This window comes from Suncus etruscus, chromosome 15 (genome assembly GCF_024139225.1).
Source record: "Suncus etruscus isolate mSunEtr1 chromosome 15, mSunEtr1.pri.cur, whole genome shotgun sequence".
NCBI lineage: Eukaryota > Metazoa > Chordata > Mammalia > Eulipotyphla > Soricidae > Suncus > Suncus etruscus.
In genome coordinates this window covers 69369010-69385891 of record NC_064862.1, presented here as the reverse complement: position 1 = coordinate 69385891, position 16882 = coordinate 69369010, and the positions used below count along the sequence as shown (strand labels likewise).

Here is a 16882-nt window from a genome sequence, read left to right as displayed (position 1 = left end):
GAGATCATTCCTGGTGGGGCTTAGGGGACCATCTGGAATTCCAGGGAGCAGCAACCCATCTTTCTGGTCCTGCTAATCCTCAAAGTTTATAGATGCCTTTTTTGATTTATTGGCTTATTTTTTTGGTGTCTCCTTTCTGGTGCTCCAAGAATGTGAACACCAATGGGCTCTTCACACGCAGTCTTGTTCAGAGTTGGCAGTCACAGCCAGTCGCCCAGTCAACTGGCAGCTCCAATCAAGGGAACTCAGAGGCAGAAGAATGTGCAATTCTGGGCAGGAAGTAATTGATGTTGTTGTCATTGTGTGAGGAGTGGGGGCACATCTGGCCATTTCAGGGACTATCCAGGCTTGGTACTCAGGGCTGGAACTCAGGCCTGTTCCATACCCAGCAGCCACTTAGCAGCTACTTGAGCTCTCCATAGCCAGTGGGTAAAAGAGTAGTTAGACCCAAGAGAGATGTGATGGGGACATGTTGCGCTGATTAGAAGGGTGGTATGGAAGAAGAAAGCAAAGGATTTGTGCATGAGCAGGCTCCTTTGTCGACATAGGGTGGTCTCTCTACTGCTTACAACTCTGATCGCCCAGCCTTGGATGGCTCCTTCGCTCTGTGCTGTGGAATCAAGGGCTCTACCTTTCGTGAGAGTCATAAGTGACCCGGTTTCGAGCTCCACAGACACCTGTGTGCTGACTGAGCAAGTGTTCTCAGGGAACTGAGGTGCTGAGACTGGCTGGATGACAGTTTCCTGTCCTAAAAAAATGCTGTGCTTAAACCCACCCAGGAAGGCAGCCCTGGCCTGCCAAATACAAACAGCTTTGTCTCCTGTGGGGAAAGCAAGATCTTCTCTGGAAAGTCCTCCTGAATCTACCTGTAGGGAGACAGATCTTCACAGACACCCTATAGACCCTCATTCACACCCCTCGCAGACTCCCTCAGACCCCTCCAGAGCTCCACAGCTCCCCCGGCAGCTTGCTGGCCCTCCTGACCCTGTGGAAGATGGGCTGAGGGGAAAGATGGAGAAAGGCTTGGTGAGAGAACTGGGGCAGCTATGGTGCGTCACTGTGTGGGGGTTTCTGCAGAGAGTGGGGAGGTACAAACACCCCCTGCAGTTCAAAACAGGCCCACCGCCAGCCTTCCCCCGCTGACCCAGGTCCTGAAGGCAGGCATGTCTTGAAAGAAGGGAAGGAGGGCCCGGAGAGATAGCACAGCAGCGTTTGCCTTGCAAGCAGCCGATCCAGGACCAAAGGTGGTTGGTTCGAATCCCGGTGTCCCATATGGTCCCCCGTGCCTGCCAGGAGCTATTTCTGAGCAGACAGCCAGGAATAACTCCTGAGCACCGCTGGGTGTGGCCCAAAAACCAAAAACCAAAAAAAAAAAAAAAAAAAAAAAAAAAAAAAAAGAAAGAAGGGAAGGGAACTCCTAATTGCCGCCTGGGAAAACTCATTTCCAAACCCAGCGGGTCACCTGGTGATAATGTGTGGGCCGGGATTCATTTGAAAGCCATAATCCCGGATATTGCCGCAAGAGCTCTAAATGCATCTCAGGGCCAGGAGGGAGACACGGGACTTCATAAATCATGACTCTGGCACTGTTGCCTCTAGTCCTCAGCCTGTAGCAATTTATCCCAAATGAGGAAATAATAATGTCATTTCCCACTAGCCTTTTCCTGGGAGAAGGTTTCATGATGGAGGGTAGGCAGGTGTTTATAAAGATCTTCCTGGCTGTACCACGTTACCAGGCGGATGAGTGTGCTTGTCTCCACCTTCTCTGCCTCCTCTTCTCTTGCCTGATCTAACAGAGAGCATCATGGGAAGAACTTGCATTGAGCTCTTTGCTAATTTGTTGTATGGAGAAAGTAAACTGGGGCTGCTGTTCCTGGAAGACTGGAGTCTAGTTATTGAAGAAAGAAGGGCTTGATTCTTGCTGTTGTTTGCTTTCTGTTATCTCCTGCATTTCATTTGCACACCCTTAGTAATTCTCAGACAAGCAGCCTCACCCTTTTTTATCAAGATTGAATAGCAAGTTCTGAGTCTCTCTCCTTGTAGTTGAGGTTCTTATGGAGTCCGTGGAAAGTTCCAGCTGTCAGTAGAACCTGACATGAGTAGAGACCCAGAGATAATGGAGTCAACTCCTGATCTATGGCACTGACTCCATGCGGTAGAGAACTTGAGCCCCTTAATGACTCAGAAGCCTGTCTTTCTATCTTGTGACTCTGTCATCTCCTCTTATTCTTCTCTATCAGCTCTGCTGTAGGCCCAAGAGCCCCACAAATGACCCAGTGGTCCATCACTCATGAATTATTGTCAAGAACTAGTCTAGAGGTCTTACTGAGTGCCAAGAACCTGGCAGTATCTGGGGCAGAAACTCTGCTCGGTCTTGCCTGCCTATGACAGTTCTGTGTTAGAGAAGAAAGCAAGATCAGGAGCTGGACGGGTAGTGAGTGGAGACAAATTATTCACTGTCTCACCTCAGAGAACCACTATTTACTGTTGTTTAAAATAATAAAGAAGGCCCTTATGATGGAGCTGGATGGAGGTGGAGGCCTTTGTCCTTAGGCCCCGGCCATGTGGCTCCATCCCCCATTAACTGGCAGGTCAGCAACTTCAGGTGGTCGTAGCGGGTAGAAAACTCACTCACAGGCAGGCTTCAAGAGAGATAACATCTTTATTGGCCCTGACCAACATGTGTGGCCTATATCATAAACCTATTTAAGCATTTGCCATTCTTAGCTTGCCCTGCGTCTTAACTTTTTTCCGCCATGTCTCCTCTGACCTCCATCCAGCTCCATCATAAGGGCCTTCTTTATTATTTTAAACAACAAATGGCACCTGAAAGGTGGAACTGAACCATTCTGTAGCTAGATAGCTACAGGTTTGAAACCTGCACCCCAGACCACTGAGGCTCATCCTGGCAAAATCCTTAATCCTTTCAGTCAAAGGCCTTATACAACCTTCCCAAGACCCTTCCCAGGTATGGGCAGTCTAACAGGTAAAGTTACATGTAGTATCTGGGGTGGAGTCACAATTTACCAATAGAACAGGGTCCTAGCTCAAGTCACCTTGGCCAATGTGGCCTTCATTGGAATCCATATACCCAGACCATTTTCATTTGACTGCACTGAGGTGGAAATAAAATGGTTGGGTGTGATGGTTAGTAGATAAGTGATTTCAGGGGCAGCTGAAATTAAGATGTACAGGTTGGCATTCTGCCCTTCCCACCTTCTGAGGTTCATGCATAAGGCCAGACCTAGAAGTCTCCTCAGTTTCTAAAAAGATAAGAACTCTCTCAGCTTTTGATCTTTTTAAAAAACCCAGACTTGCCTTGTCTGCTCAGTCACTGTTCCTTGTACCTTTAAAGCTAACACGTAGTTTCGCATCAAATTATTATGTGGCCAACCATGTAATAAATAGCTTCATAAAACCCTTATTTAAGGTGGCCATGCGTGCTGCGCTCACCCTCGACTAAATGACCGCCCTGGGACTCTGTGTGGTATTTTCTGTTGTTGTGGAACTTCAAAAGTGATGAAACCTCATAATTTCTCTCCCCCTTAGCTCCTGCGCCGTCTGGGCAGCTGTACTGAAGTTTGTCAAGCGTGCCTGTTAGCTTCCACACAGAAGGATGGCCTTTTATATTTCAAATTTCAGCAATATAGTATTTAATCATTAGGTAGTTTACTGAGTGTGTGTTTGTGACCATTTTTCTTTCTGAATGGCTAATCAGCTAAGGAAAACAGCTGCTTTTTCTACCTGGCTGAGGGGTTGAAGGTGCATGGACTGATATGGTAGCTCTGAGACTCTACAGGGAACAACTGAGACCCAATCATCCCAAACCTTCAAAAGAGCAATTGCACTGGCTGACAACTAATATGAAGCAGGGTTTCAGGTGGGCTCTGTGACCAAAGTTAGGGGATACATTTCCCCCACCACTAGATGGAGGGGACTCCTTGGTCTGCATCAACTCAGCTCTCCCATGTGGAGGTGGAAAGCATTTGTCAAACTGCAGTAGCATTTGATAGAGTGTGAATACTTGTCCAGGCTGGTGAAGCCCAGGCCTTTGCTGGCCAGTGACTGTCAGGAGCGGATAGGGCAAGCATGGCCTCTGACAAGGGAGGCAGCCCTGAATGGAGAGAGGTCCCAGGAAGAGCAGGAATGCAACCCCAAATGCAGTGGGTCCTTCTGCAGAATGGGATGATGAGAATCTATCAGTATTCTCTGTTGTCCACATCATTCAGTGAGGGCATTAAATTGTTCCTCCTGGGCCCAGAGAAATAGCACAGTAGTGTTTGCCTTGCAAGCAGCTGATCCAGGACCTAAGGTGGTTGGTTCGAATCCCGGTGTCTTATATGGTCCCCCGTGCCTGCCAGGAGCTATTTCTGAGCAGACAGCCAGGAGTAACCCCTGAGCACTGCCGGGTGTGGCCCAAAAAACAAAAAACAAAACAAACAAAAAAAGTAGTTCCTTTCGCTGATAGATAAGTTCTGCTATTTGAATCTAATCTCAGAAGCATTGAATATGTTTTGTTTTGTTTTGTTTTTGTTTCTGGGTCACACCCAGCAGCACTCAGGGGTTACTCCTGTGTCTACACTCAGAAATTGCTCCTGGCAGGCTCAGGGGACAATATGGGATGCCGGGATTCGAATCACCATCCTTCTGAATACAAGGCAAACACCCTACCTCCATGCTATCTCTCCGGCCCCATCACTGAATATGTTTAATGGCACTGAGGAGTCAGGATAGAGTATTGAGAGTGGAGAAATAGGTTCTAGAATGTGAGGCTTACTTAGACCCTATGACCAGCAGATTTGGGTCTGTACCAGGAGGAGAAGTCCTTAAACAGACCACCTCCATGCCTGTGGGGTAATGCTCAGCCCTCCACTGCCTGTGTCACACTAGGCTTTCCCATTTAGAGCCAAGCCTCTTTTCCTGTGTAGGAAATAAACATGTTTTCTTAGTCTCCCTTATAATGTGTGGTTCTGTTGGGCCCTCTGCATCCCCCAAAGATATGCCCCAAACACCTCTTCTTTCTACTTTGGTGTCGGGAAGGGGTAGCCAGGATATATCCAATGCCCCAGCTTTGCTTTGCCTTCTTCTGTGGCTTTTGTAAGGCACCAGGTGTACTCTGGGGTTGATGGTGCTCCTGGGAGCTGGAGCTTTCACTGGAGGGCAAAATCAGCAGCCTCAGAGCCAGGCTCCCCGCAGCCTCAGAAAGCAGAGGAAATGAGGCACTGGATGGGAGCAGGGAGCTGCTTGCTTTGGCTCTTGTTTTCTCCTCCTCCTCCTCCTCCTTCAAAACAGGATCCCTGCCCACCCCACCCCCACCTTCTCACAACACACCTTGTACTAAATACATTTTTCAGACCTGACTTTGTGCAAACACAATGTTGTTCTGCAAGCATTAAAAGGCAATTTAGTACTCAAAGGATTAAAAGCTCATGTTAAATTGAAGACTACACTTGGCATAAACATTAAAAATTGACAGAACACCCTGCACATTAACTGCACCAGGGCTTCGTAATTAGCATTTAAAAGTAAAACATCATTTCCTTACTGTTTCCTACTTACTCATTTATAATGCATTTATTATAATACATGTGTGAGCAGGAGGTTTTCCACCATCATCAGTGAATGAAAAATATACCTGTGCTGAGAAAGAAACTGGGATGTATTCATCCAGCCTAACCAATAAAGAAATCCTTCCCTGGGCCAGGTGGAAACCTGGCACTTCCCTGGGAAGATTGACACAAGCCCCCAAAGACAGCCCCTTGGCTGGCTTTTACCCTTCCACCAAACGAGTACTGGGAGGAAAATCCAACTGGATTTAGGCTAGGCCAGACTGTCATGGGAACTGTCGGCTGGCAGGTCACCACAAGCCTTTATGCAGACCTCATTGACCCATTGTGGATGCTTCTGCAGAACTCTGGGAAGATGGGAATCCTGTTTCCCATCCTGAAAGCTAAATGCTGACTTAACACAGAGAACCGAGTTTTGGGCTCCTGCTTACATGCCACAGTGTGTTGTGCCTTTAGCGGGATCCACTTGGTAAAACCAGATTGCAGTTCCACTCTAACCTTCCCTTCTCCCAGTTAGACCTGAATATGCTACCTTGGGCATAAATTTATCTCTCTGATTATTAACTCACCTGGATGTCTCTCCCAGAATGTTTGTTCTCAAACATCAACATATTTCATGAGTATGGGAGTAGGGGGGCTTGCTGAAAGTTGAGTGGTTCTGATTAATCAGAGCCATGATGGAGCCCCTGAGGCTGCAGGTCCTGGAGCCATGTGAGGGGACCCTATCATGGACTCTCAGATGCTGAATCAGATCAGCAGAGTTTGCTAAGGGTAGAGATGAGAAAGTTGGCCCTTTGTGGTTCTCCATGGCTCACTTGAGAACTTTCTCTGTAAATTCTCGTTCTCAGGCTTCTCCTCGCCCTGTCTACACAGGATTGAGAACCCTTTTTTTTACTGCCATTCTACTGTAGCAGATACCCCACAGTTGTCCCTACGTGGCCTCAGTTTCCCTAACAGGACACTCCAAGTATATGAGGCTAGCCAGTTGATAGGACAGATAGAGTTTCTGGGCAGCAGGGCCAGTCTGCATGAGCAAATGACATCAGGGTGTTAAAAGTAGAGAATTCCCAAAATAGATTTTCCTCATGTCTGAACTGGTCCAGGCCACAAAGACCTCAGCCCTGGAGAATTTGGGCAGTGGCATCCAGGCAGGGATTGTCTGGGTATGGGCTTGGGACCCTCCCCAAACAGGGTCCCCAGGAACTAATTTGGCACCTGCTCTGTGGCAATCCCTTCAAAGCAGAGAGGGAAAAGCAGGCGATAGCACAGATGTGGGAATATTATGATGCCAGCAGACTCTCTTATATTTTTGTTATCAATTTAATGATTTTTTAAAATTCCAGAAATGAGTTTTTGTGCCCCTGAAAATGCTCTCTCACAAAGAGCCGGGGGCTAGAAGTGAACTTCACAGGAGCGGGCCTTGGTGAGAGGCAAGGGCAGGAGATGGAGGCCTGGGTTAGCCAAACCCAGGCTTGGCAGTGCCTGCAGGGCGGTGGCATGCATTTTGCAGGTTCATTAATTACCATGGTGTTGTTATGGGAAGATCCTGGGTGTGTTTGTGGGAACAGAACAGTGACTTTTAATTACATCCCTTCTGGTTATTCAGATGATAGATTTCTAAGTTGCTGGTTCCTCTTGCTCTTCCTCTACCACCTCCCCATTCTCCTTCTTTCTCTCCTTTCTCTCTCTTCTTCCTTTTTTCCCTCCTCCTCCTTCTATTTCACCTCCTCCTCTCTCCACATCCAGCAGTACTCAGGGTTTACTCCTACCTCTGCTCTTACTAATCACTTCTGCCAGTGTTCAGAGATCCATGTTGGGTGCAAGGGTTAGAACCCATGTCAGTCACATGCAAGGAAAGTGCCCTGCCCACTGTACTATCTCTCTGGCCTGGCTAAGTTATCCAACAAGGGTGCGGAAGAGTACACAGAGAAACTTTTTAGGAGAGGAGCCCAGGCAGCTAATCTGACCACTTGGTTTGTAGGAAGGGTCAGAGGTCTCAGAGAAAGCGAAGGGACTCACTCATACCACACTGTTGACACTAAAATCGGGTTGTCATTCCTCTCTGTTCTGTAGTCATTCTGTCCCCAAGATCTATGCCTTTTTTCTGAGTTTTTCAAAAGGTCACGCGAAGCCCACACCCTGCCCAATCATTGAAAGTGAGGGTACTGCAAAAAGTGCCTGAGATGCAGGTCAGTATGGGCCTGACTTGATTCTTCTGACACCAGAACACACCCATCAATCCTATTCTACACAGGAGAATCACATCATGAGCAGATTCAGATGGACACACTGACAGATGTCAAAGAGGGGAGGGGTCCCTTTCCAAACAAAGCAGGCTGAGGCACAGAGCACTTTAGGAGGGAAGTGTAAAACAAGGACAAGTTGTTCACTTGCAGAATGGCAGTGGGAGCCTGATTGTCATCTTGCTATAGAGTAGGTTTTCCACTCAACGACAAAGTAGACTTCTCTGTCAGTGTGTACTGGGCCTCCTCTCTGTCAGTATCTGAAGACTTCCCCTCACGAACACTTAATCATGGCACTTGGCTTCTTAATATTTATTTGATTTCAGTTTTTACATTATTTTTAATTGAAACTCATTTTTAATTACCTTTTCTGCATGCCAAGAGCCTGGGTTGGGAAGGCAGGTTTCATAAATGACATCGTGATTGTTATTGCTTTTTTTTCTGCTCTGTCTTAATCAAATGATAATTGATTTCACCCACATAGAAGTCCCCATCCTCATGAGCACATGTCAGAGAGCAGCAAGTGTCAAATAGAGAAGCTGGAATGTCTAATCTACGATCAAGATTTGTCACCATTGTTACCAAGTGAGGGAAGGAAATGGGGACCAAGTTCTTGCTGTCAAGTTGACTCATCTGAGCACACAGTAACTGTTGATCCCTGGCTACACATTTTTATGCATGTGAAAGCTAGAAATGACCCAATAGTAACAGTGGACCCCTTCGCTGTGATCAGTAGCTGCCCAAGTGAGACATATTTGACTGCAGCCTGAGGGCTTTGCAGATTTACCCTTCAAATGAGAGAGCACCTGTCTTCCTAGAACTTCTGGTGTATCCTCTGTGACCCTCTACCTATTTTCAAATCTGTGACCTGTTTGTCCTGTGTCTGGCCAGGAACAGTAGGGTGATTGCAGAGGGGCTCTCAGTCAGGCCTCGCAAAGGACACTTCATTGTACAGATGACAGGAGCCTGGCTAGAACTGCTTCCTTCTGACCCTGCATTCATCAGCTCTAGAAAATGGCTTAGAGTGGCCAGTCAAAGGGAAAATTGTCAAGTCTCAGAAAATGGTTCCTGAAAAGGATGGCTGGAGCTTTTAGTATCTTCCTTCGTGGGACTTGCTCAGATAATTTCTGACATCAAAGGCAATGAAGAGATTTTCCTTCTCTGTGCTGTCTGCTGGGCTTAGTACTACAGACCAAGGAGAAAATTCTTTTTGTTTTTCATCATCTCAGTAAAAATATCAGTAGTTTTGGAGGTTTTGCTTTGTACCAATCTAGAACTCATTTTCTCCTGCCGGCCTGGGCCCTCTAAAGTGAGCCAGGACTGAAGAGGGCACTGCTTTCAAATCCCACTTCCCAGCTTCCTTCGGGTTTGGTGAGGCAGCACAGAGGGAGATCTGACATGGGCTAGAGCACTAGTCCAGCAAGTAGGGCCTTTGCCTTAAATGCGGCCAGCCAGGTTTCGATCCCTGGCATCTAATTTATTTATTGTTTGGTTTTTGGGCCACACCCAGTGACGCTCAGGGGTTACTCCTGGCTCTGCACTCAGAAATTGCTTCTGGCTTGGGGGACCATATGGGACACTGGGAGATCAAACCACGGTCTGTCCTAGGTCAGCTGCATGCAAGGCAAATGCCCTACTGCTGTGCCACTGCTCTGGCCCCAATTCCTGGCATTTTATAAGATTCCTGGAGTCCCACCAGGGTGCAGAGTAAGCCCAGAGCACCACTGAGTATGGCCCCACTCCCAACCTTACCCCCAGTTGGAAAGTAGTTTCTCTGGCCAGGGTCTTCATTGTGTCACCTCTAAGGGGATCTTAGCTGATTTGGCATAGACCTTTTTTTTTTTTCAGTTCAGCCTGTCTGAAGTCTCATATCAAAAGAGAGAAAAAAAATACCAGTCTGAGAAGAGAGGATCAGAAAATATCCTGAAGGTTGAGCACCTAAATAAGAGTAGGAAGATTGGAGGTGGGTGAGATGACCCCAGGGGACATGAAACAGAGTATGTGTCACAGATGCCTCAGTGACAAAGATGCTGCTTTCAAAGAGCAGGAACAGTGGAATATCTCTGCTCCTTAATATTTAGGAGAAAACTGCTTGAATAAACCATAGGATAAAGGGTCTATCTTGTGTTGCTTCCCAACATAAAATTGGAATCTTCTAGTTCATTTTCTGTAAGACCTTAGTAGAAATGGCAGCAGTTATGTTCCTGTGTAGGGGTGCATAGCTAGCTGTGAGTGAATCAATGACCTCATTCTTACAGCTAGAGGACCACAGAGCATAGCTGAGAGAGGGGATTGGGACACATAGAGAAGACAAATTTTTAGGTCATTGAGCCAACTTTTACAAGGGTGGGCCAAGATTATAATCCTAGTCTGCCTCTCTTTGAGCACATGCTCCTTCCTCTGGCCCACATTGGGCCAGAGGAGGCCCCTATGACCCCCAATGTAGATGGTCCATGTGCCTTCTGGGGAGGGGTTCTGAGTGGACCATATTCATGCTTTAGTCAAAGTAAATGTCTTGGCCTCTTATCTTACCTTCATATTCACAAATGCTCATTTCTCCCTCTCTGTCTCTCCCCCACTTTTTTTTTTGATTCTTCCTAGGGATGATGAGTGACAGATTAATATATGTCTAACTACATGTCTCAGAAATCAAAAGGAAGGTGCTGTCAGAATCACTTGTCAGAAAATGAGATTAGGCACACTTGTCACTTGCTGAGGATTGCAGTCTTTCTGAGATAAGGTTTTATTTAATGAGGGTAAAAGCCTTCTTTAAAAAAAAAAGAAGACTGAGCGAGGGAGTGAGGGTGTGCATGAGTAGGAGTGATGATGGTCTTTTCTGGTGTCCACCAGAAAGTGTTTTATCACCTAATGTGATTCCAGGGTTCCTGCAGTCATTGATAATGGCAGCCTGGTCTTCTCTCTCCACTTCCTGTGCTGCTCAGACACTTTCAAAGTAGCTGTTGTGACCCGCTTTACCTGTCTTTGGAAGCCAGAGCTCCTTTTCCTGTGGGAAGAGGAGGCTAAGCATGTACTCGAGATTTAAAAGCAGCCTGAAGAAAGAATGTGGTGTAAGGAATGTCTCGTCACATTTCCCCGCCAACTATAAAGAATCCACAATGGGTTTCAGTGAGATCCGGAGCTTGTCTGACAAGTGAGGCTGCCTAATGGGGAACAGAGCAACCTCCCATTGCAACCAATTGTGTTTTGTATGGAAAATAGTCATCAACTTTTTTGCATTGGTTCATTCTCTTAAAAGTGACATCCTATGTGACATGATAGAACCCTGCACCCCACCCTTCAGACTGGTAGTTGCCAGCCCCATTATTCCGCTTTCTCCTGTACCTCAAGTGTACCTACCTGGGCTATAGAAGTACTCCTATTTAATTCCTTGTCCCAGAAATGAGCAGCTTGCATGTGGAAATCAGTCACCTGTGACAAAGGATGCCCATGTTTATTCCTGTCAATGCTCCACAGCAGGATTGTCCCTTCTCTGTCGTGTGTGTGTGTGTGTGTGTGTGTGTGTGTGTGTGTGTGTGTGTGTGTGGTAGGACATGACTATTTGGAGCCATCTTTGTTTTCATGTTTCTTTCCGGGTGGAGAAGATTCCAGATGGGTTGGAACAGTCCCCTAGAGCAATTCCACGGTGCTTTCTATGTGTCTTTTTAGAATGATAGCTTTGTTCAGGAGGGGTCTTCTGAGAGAGGACATTTCAGGGAAGCAAGCATTCCAAGAAAAGAGACAGAAACACCCAGTTTGCACCCTACTCTCAGAATGGGGACTGCTCTGGCCCTGAGTCCGGAGTTGGAGTTCCCAGAAACAGAGAAACGTATGGATCTCACCTCGCACTTCAAATGCCATCACGCACTTCAAATGCCATCACGCTCTATCGGCTCCTTTGCCTTCCCATAGACAGTAACGGCTGTGGCATTTGGGTTACTTTCTGCTGATGTGGCATAAATGGCTACTCCTCCTGATTATGAGAAGACAGATGGGGAGAGCAGAGGCTTCTCTCTGGAAAGAGAGGCAGACTGGCAGGGGAGAAGGGTCCGTGACAGTCTCTTGCAAGTGGTAGTTTTAAACTGGAGGCATCTGCACAGACTCATGGCCTAAATGCCCCATCCTCTATTTTAAGTCCTTCTATATTACACTTCTCAGGAAGAGTCTGGGTGTAGCCAGAACATTAGGATAGTGGGGAAGGCAACTTGTCTTGCATGCAATGTACCCAAGTTTGATTCTGGAAATGCCATATGGTCCCCTGAGCCTTCCAGGAGTAATCCTGATTGTACAGCCTTGAGCACTATTAGGTATGACCCAAAAAAAACAAAAACAGACAGTTCAAGTGTCTGTATTTGGGGTGGGAGGGTTTCAGGGAGATAGTATAGTGTATCGAGCATTTGCCTCTCACAGGGCCAATCTAGGTTTGTTCCTCGGCATTCTATGTGGTCCCCCAAGCTTCCAGGAGTAATCCTGATTGCAGAACCTTGAGCACTATTAGGACATGACCCCAAAACAAAACAAATAAACAAAAAGAGTCAGCATGAGAGATAGATAGTGATTTGGGCCCATATATCCTATTCAGGGCCTATCCCCAACAGTGCATGCCCCCTCAAGTATCTTTGGGCACAGTTTTGAAGATCCCAGCATGACAGGATATCCTGATATCTCCAATACTGCAGGCCCTGAGCAGCATCGTATTCTTGGGATCTGGCATTGAACCACCAGCCCAGATAATGCAGAATTGCAGGAGTCACCACGACCAAACAGTCTGCTTACAGCTCTTGTTTTTAACTTTTCCTCTGAGCTTCAGCCCTGCTTTCCCTTTCGCAGTTCTCTTGGATGCACCTCACAAAGGCCAGTCCCCCTATTGCTCAGGGCTCATCTTTTGCGGCCTCAGCAGTTGCCATCTTTGAGTTCCTAGAAGTGTTGACCCACCTCAGTATGCTTGTGATATTTTTCTCAAGTCCCTTTTTACTGTCCCCTCTTTCTGGGTTTCTTCCTTCCTTCCTGCCCTGTGAGCACTGATGGTATCTGTGTGTTGGTTTTGGCTATTTTTCTAGCCCTTGGAAGCTGTGTCTCTATAGCCTTTGTGGGACCCCTTCTCCTTGTCTGATCTGACCCCTCTCTTCTGCTTTCCCTCTTTGATCACAGTGGGACCCTTTGTGGTATGTGAGACTAAAAAGCAATTTTTTTTCAGTCCCTCAAAATCTCCTTGTGCTTCTATTTTCAGTTTTGACTAACCCGTATCTTAGACTGGCTTCCATTTTTGTCTAGCTCTTCATATGGTCATCAATTTCACCAATATTTATGCCTCTCACTTTTCCTTTACCCTGTTTCTGCTGCCTTCTCCAATTGGATGATATTCCTTGCCTCTCCTGATTTCTTGGAACTCCCATGACCTCAGCCTCTTCTTGTGCTTGTACTTGTCTTCTCTTTCCTCCATATTGGCTCTGCCTAGAAGCAAACAAATTAGGGATTTTTTTTGTTTTTTTCTTTTATTGGGGGGGGGTCCACACCTGGCAGTGCTCAGAGGTTACTCCTGGCTCCACGCTCAGAAATCACTCCTGGCAGGTTCGGGGGACCATGTGGGATGCCGGAATTTGAACCACCAATCTTCTGCATGAAAGGCAAATGCCTTACGTCCATGCTATCTCTCTGGACCCCAAATAAGTGTTAAATTGGATTTGAAATGTGCTTGAAATAATATGCTGAATTTATTTATGTTTTGGGTTTTGTTTTTTTTTTTTGGGTCACATTCAGCAATGCTCAGGGTTTACTCCTGGCTCTACACTCAGAAATCGCTCCTAGCAGGCTCAGGGGATCATATGGGATGCCGGAATTTGAACCACCGACCTTCTGCATGAGAGACAAACGCCTTACCTCCATGCTATTTCTCCAGCAGATTTGGTTTTTTGTTTTTTTTTTAATAATCTCTACTTCATATTTATAATGCTATTATACAATAGACCTCCAAGTTAAGGGAAAGTTTGCATGAGACTCAAGTGTGCTCATTTGTATATGTAGCTCTGGCCCTGCCTATCTGCTCTTCTTCCAAGAGATGCTCAAGGGAGCAAGACATGTAAAAAAAATGCAATACAATAATAGGGTTATCTATTAGATGCTTAGCCTGTCTGTGCTAGGTACTGCTGCAGCTAACTTAATCCTCACATAGAAAAGAGCATCTTCTACTTTCCATTCAATAGATGAAGAAATAATAAGAAAAGATAAATACTACTTAATTGATAGGGGCATAACCAACATATACCCCACAAAAAACTTTGCAGTCTGGGACTGGATAGTTAGGTCAGTGGGAAGGGCACTTGCCTTACACATGACTGGCCTAGGTTCGATCCCAGGCACTCCTTATGGTCTACCAGTGACCCTTGAGCATTCGCCAGGAGTAACCCCTCAGCACAGTCAAGTGTGCTCAAAATAAAACAACTTTTGAGTCTGTATTAACGCAAGTAAGTGTCAACAGCTTCCCCAAACGTAAACCATTTCCTTCCCCTTAGCCAGTTTTACTATTGAGCAACTTGCAGGGCCCCAGCTGATCTCTATTTCCAAGAGTCCTAAAAGCAGAAAGTAGGCACATGCACATGTGTGGCTTCTCAACTCAGGGACAGTGGGGCCACAAGGAAATAGAACCAGATCAGTTTAAATCCAGCCGTTCAGAAGAAAGTGCTTGAAGGCAAGCCAGCAAAGACTTCCTCCTCCATCAAACATGAGTGATAATGAATTGATGTGTGGCTTACGTGCATGTGTGTGTCTTAATATATTGAACTTAAGAGTGAGGAAAGAGAACATAAATGTGGCCAAATGGTAGAAATCAAGGGATGTGATGAAGGGGTAGGGAGTCATTATTCAGACCATCCCTTTATCTTGACTGTGCACTTGAAAAGTTTTAAAATCAAAACCTAGGGATAAGTTTTTAGTTTTCCATAGCTAACCAGCTAATTCTAAGGATGATGATGGACAATTTCTGAACAAGGAAAGGGTTTGAAGCCAGGAATTTTCTGGCCTATCAAATGGGAAGCGCCAAGAGAAAAGGCAAGAGGCGGAATCTGAGACATCTGGTGCTTCTTAGGGGGATGCTCATGCTGCCCAAGAGGCTAATTGAAACTAAATCTTATCCCTGGATCCCGCAGCCCTTAATGTGACCCAAACTTTCCATTACTAAATCCCGAGGATTTAAATCTCGATATTGTGTGCTTGAATCTGGAATCTGTCTCATCAACTAAAGAGTCATCCTATTGAGGCCACATGTGGCTGTGCAATAAGTTCTTTTCAAGCCAAACTTTCATGTTACCAAAAAAAAAAATCCCTAAGAGGAAATACATGTGGTCCTCTTCCCCTTCAAGCCCAGTTCAGGCTATTTATTGTTTTATTTGATTCTTGAGAAGTCAGAAATGACTAAATTGGTTCCCAATGTGGTCTGCACATTGCCTTGGCCAGGAATGGTTTGATTAAGACAAAGCCCAGCTCCAATTCACAGTGTTCTGATTTGTGTGTGTTGGGCTGGGGTAGGGGTGAAGGCTTAGGGGAGAGAGAAGAGAAAAAGAGAGGGGTGGGGAGAGAGAGAGGAGACAAGAAAGGAGAGAGAGGAGAAAGAGAGAAGTGTATATTTTCTTTCTGTCTGAAGTCCTTCCCCTGTGGCTTTCAGATTAAAGAGTATGTGATGACACATTTATCCTTTTGGTTTTGCTTTCAAACACAAAGCTGACAAATGTGTTTTATGGGCCTGTGGTACCCAGTGACAGAAGCAACAGAGCTCATGAGGCTGGCGCTGGGCTTTGTGGATGAGAAAGTTAAATTGTCCTTCACAGTTGGAAGGGTTAAATGCAAACCATAGAGCACTTCTGACGTTTCACTGATTTACCAGGAAATTCCTGAAAGGGGGTGGGGGAAGATAAGTCAAACAGCATGTCCTACTTAGATCTTAGTATTGTAAACTCCAAGAAAATGGAGAGGAAAACATCATTTTTAGCATCATAAGGGGAGAAGATTGGATTATGTGTTAGGTAATGTGTTAATATGAACGAGAGGAAAGAATTACAATCTGTGTGCATTTGCTGGTGGAGACATGCCCCGTGGCTTCCCCAGAGCCTCTGGAGCAGGGACAAGCCTGGCCTCTGACCAGTCTCCTGGTACCCACTTCTGGCACCGCTCCTCTCTGTAACTTAACTTCTACAGCGGCTGCCCTGCAACCAGCTTTTAAATCCCACAGTGCGCTGTGGCCACTGAGAATCAAATGGTTCTTTAGCCCTTGTGTCTGCCAGTTCTTTGAGGTCCATTTCATGGCCTCACACAGTACCTACAGGCCAGCCAGTCATTGCACAAATGCCTGTTGTCAGCCATAAGGGAGCTATGAAAATAACAGAAAATTCATCACAAGAGCCAACAGGAAAACAGCTCAGAGCACAAGACCTGAGAGAATGTTGTTTGTGACTTGATCTTTGTATAAGAAGGACAAGATCATAAATTAAAAAAAAAAAAAAAAGCTCGCAGCTTGCAACTGTATTTTCACCAGTCACCTTCTCCCCCCTCCTTCCCACTCCTTCTCCCCCCACTCCCACCCCTTCTCCAAGAAAACTCATGACTTGAAAAATAAATGGCATTTCTTCCTGCAACACAAAGGAAAGTCTTGTTACATAAAGCTGGGTGGCTATTTCAAAGCCTGGCTACAATTTTCCTGTTTTACTAACACTTGTAATTAAATCCGTCAACTCCCTCTAAGATTCTGTGTAAATACCAGCTGCTCACAAAGTCATTTTCCTCCTGGAGAATATGAGAAGTGGCACCGCGACAGTAGCCCTCAGAGGAGCTCAGGTGGATGCAAGCCCTGCGGGCAGCCCCCCTTGCCTCCCTTGAATCTCGCGAGTTTTCCAAGGAGCCGGGCTCACCCCGCTGGCTCCAAGGTTCCTGTACATTATGGGCCCCCGGTGGCAGGTGTTATGTTCAGTCCGCTCTCTACTTCAGTAGCAGATGGCAGTGAGCGGGCATGGTGGCTAGGAGAAGCCAGCAGGCCTGGCAGGAGGTTTGTGAGAAAGCGAGGAGAAGGCCTTGCTTCTTGCTCCC

The 16882-nt window shown here is 46.3% G+C and overlaps 1 protein-coding gene and 1 non-coding gene across 2 annotated transcripts in view; one reads left to right on the top strand and one right to left on the bottom strand.

The window, feature by feature from the left end:
- Positions 1-16882, top strand: part of LOC126029918 (autism susceptibility gene 2 protein-like) — a 173738-nt gene that overhangs the window by 64104 nt on the left and 92752 nt on the right. The window lies entirely within an intron of this gene.
- On the bottom strand, positions 2824-2910 carry TRNASTOP-UCA (transfer RNA opal suppressor (anticodon UCA)). The gene has a single exon. It is a non-coding gene; the product is annotated as a tRNA-Sec (tRNA).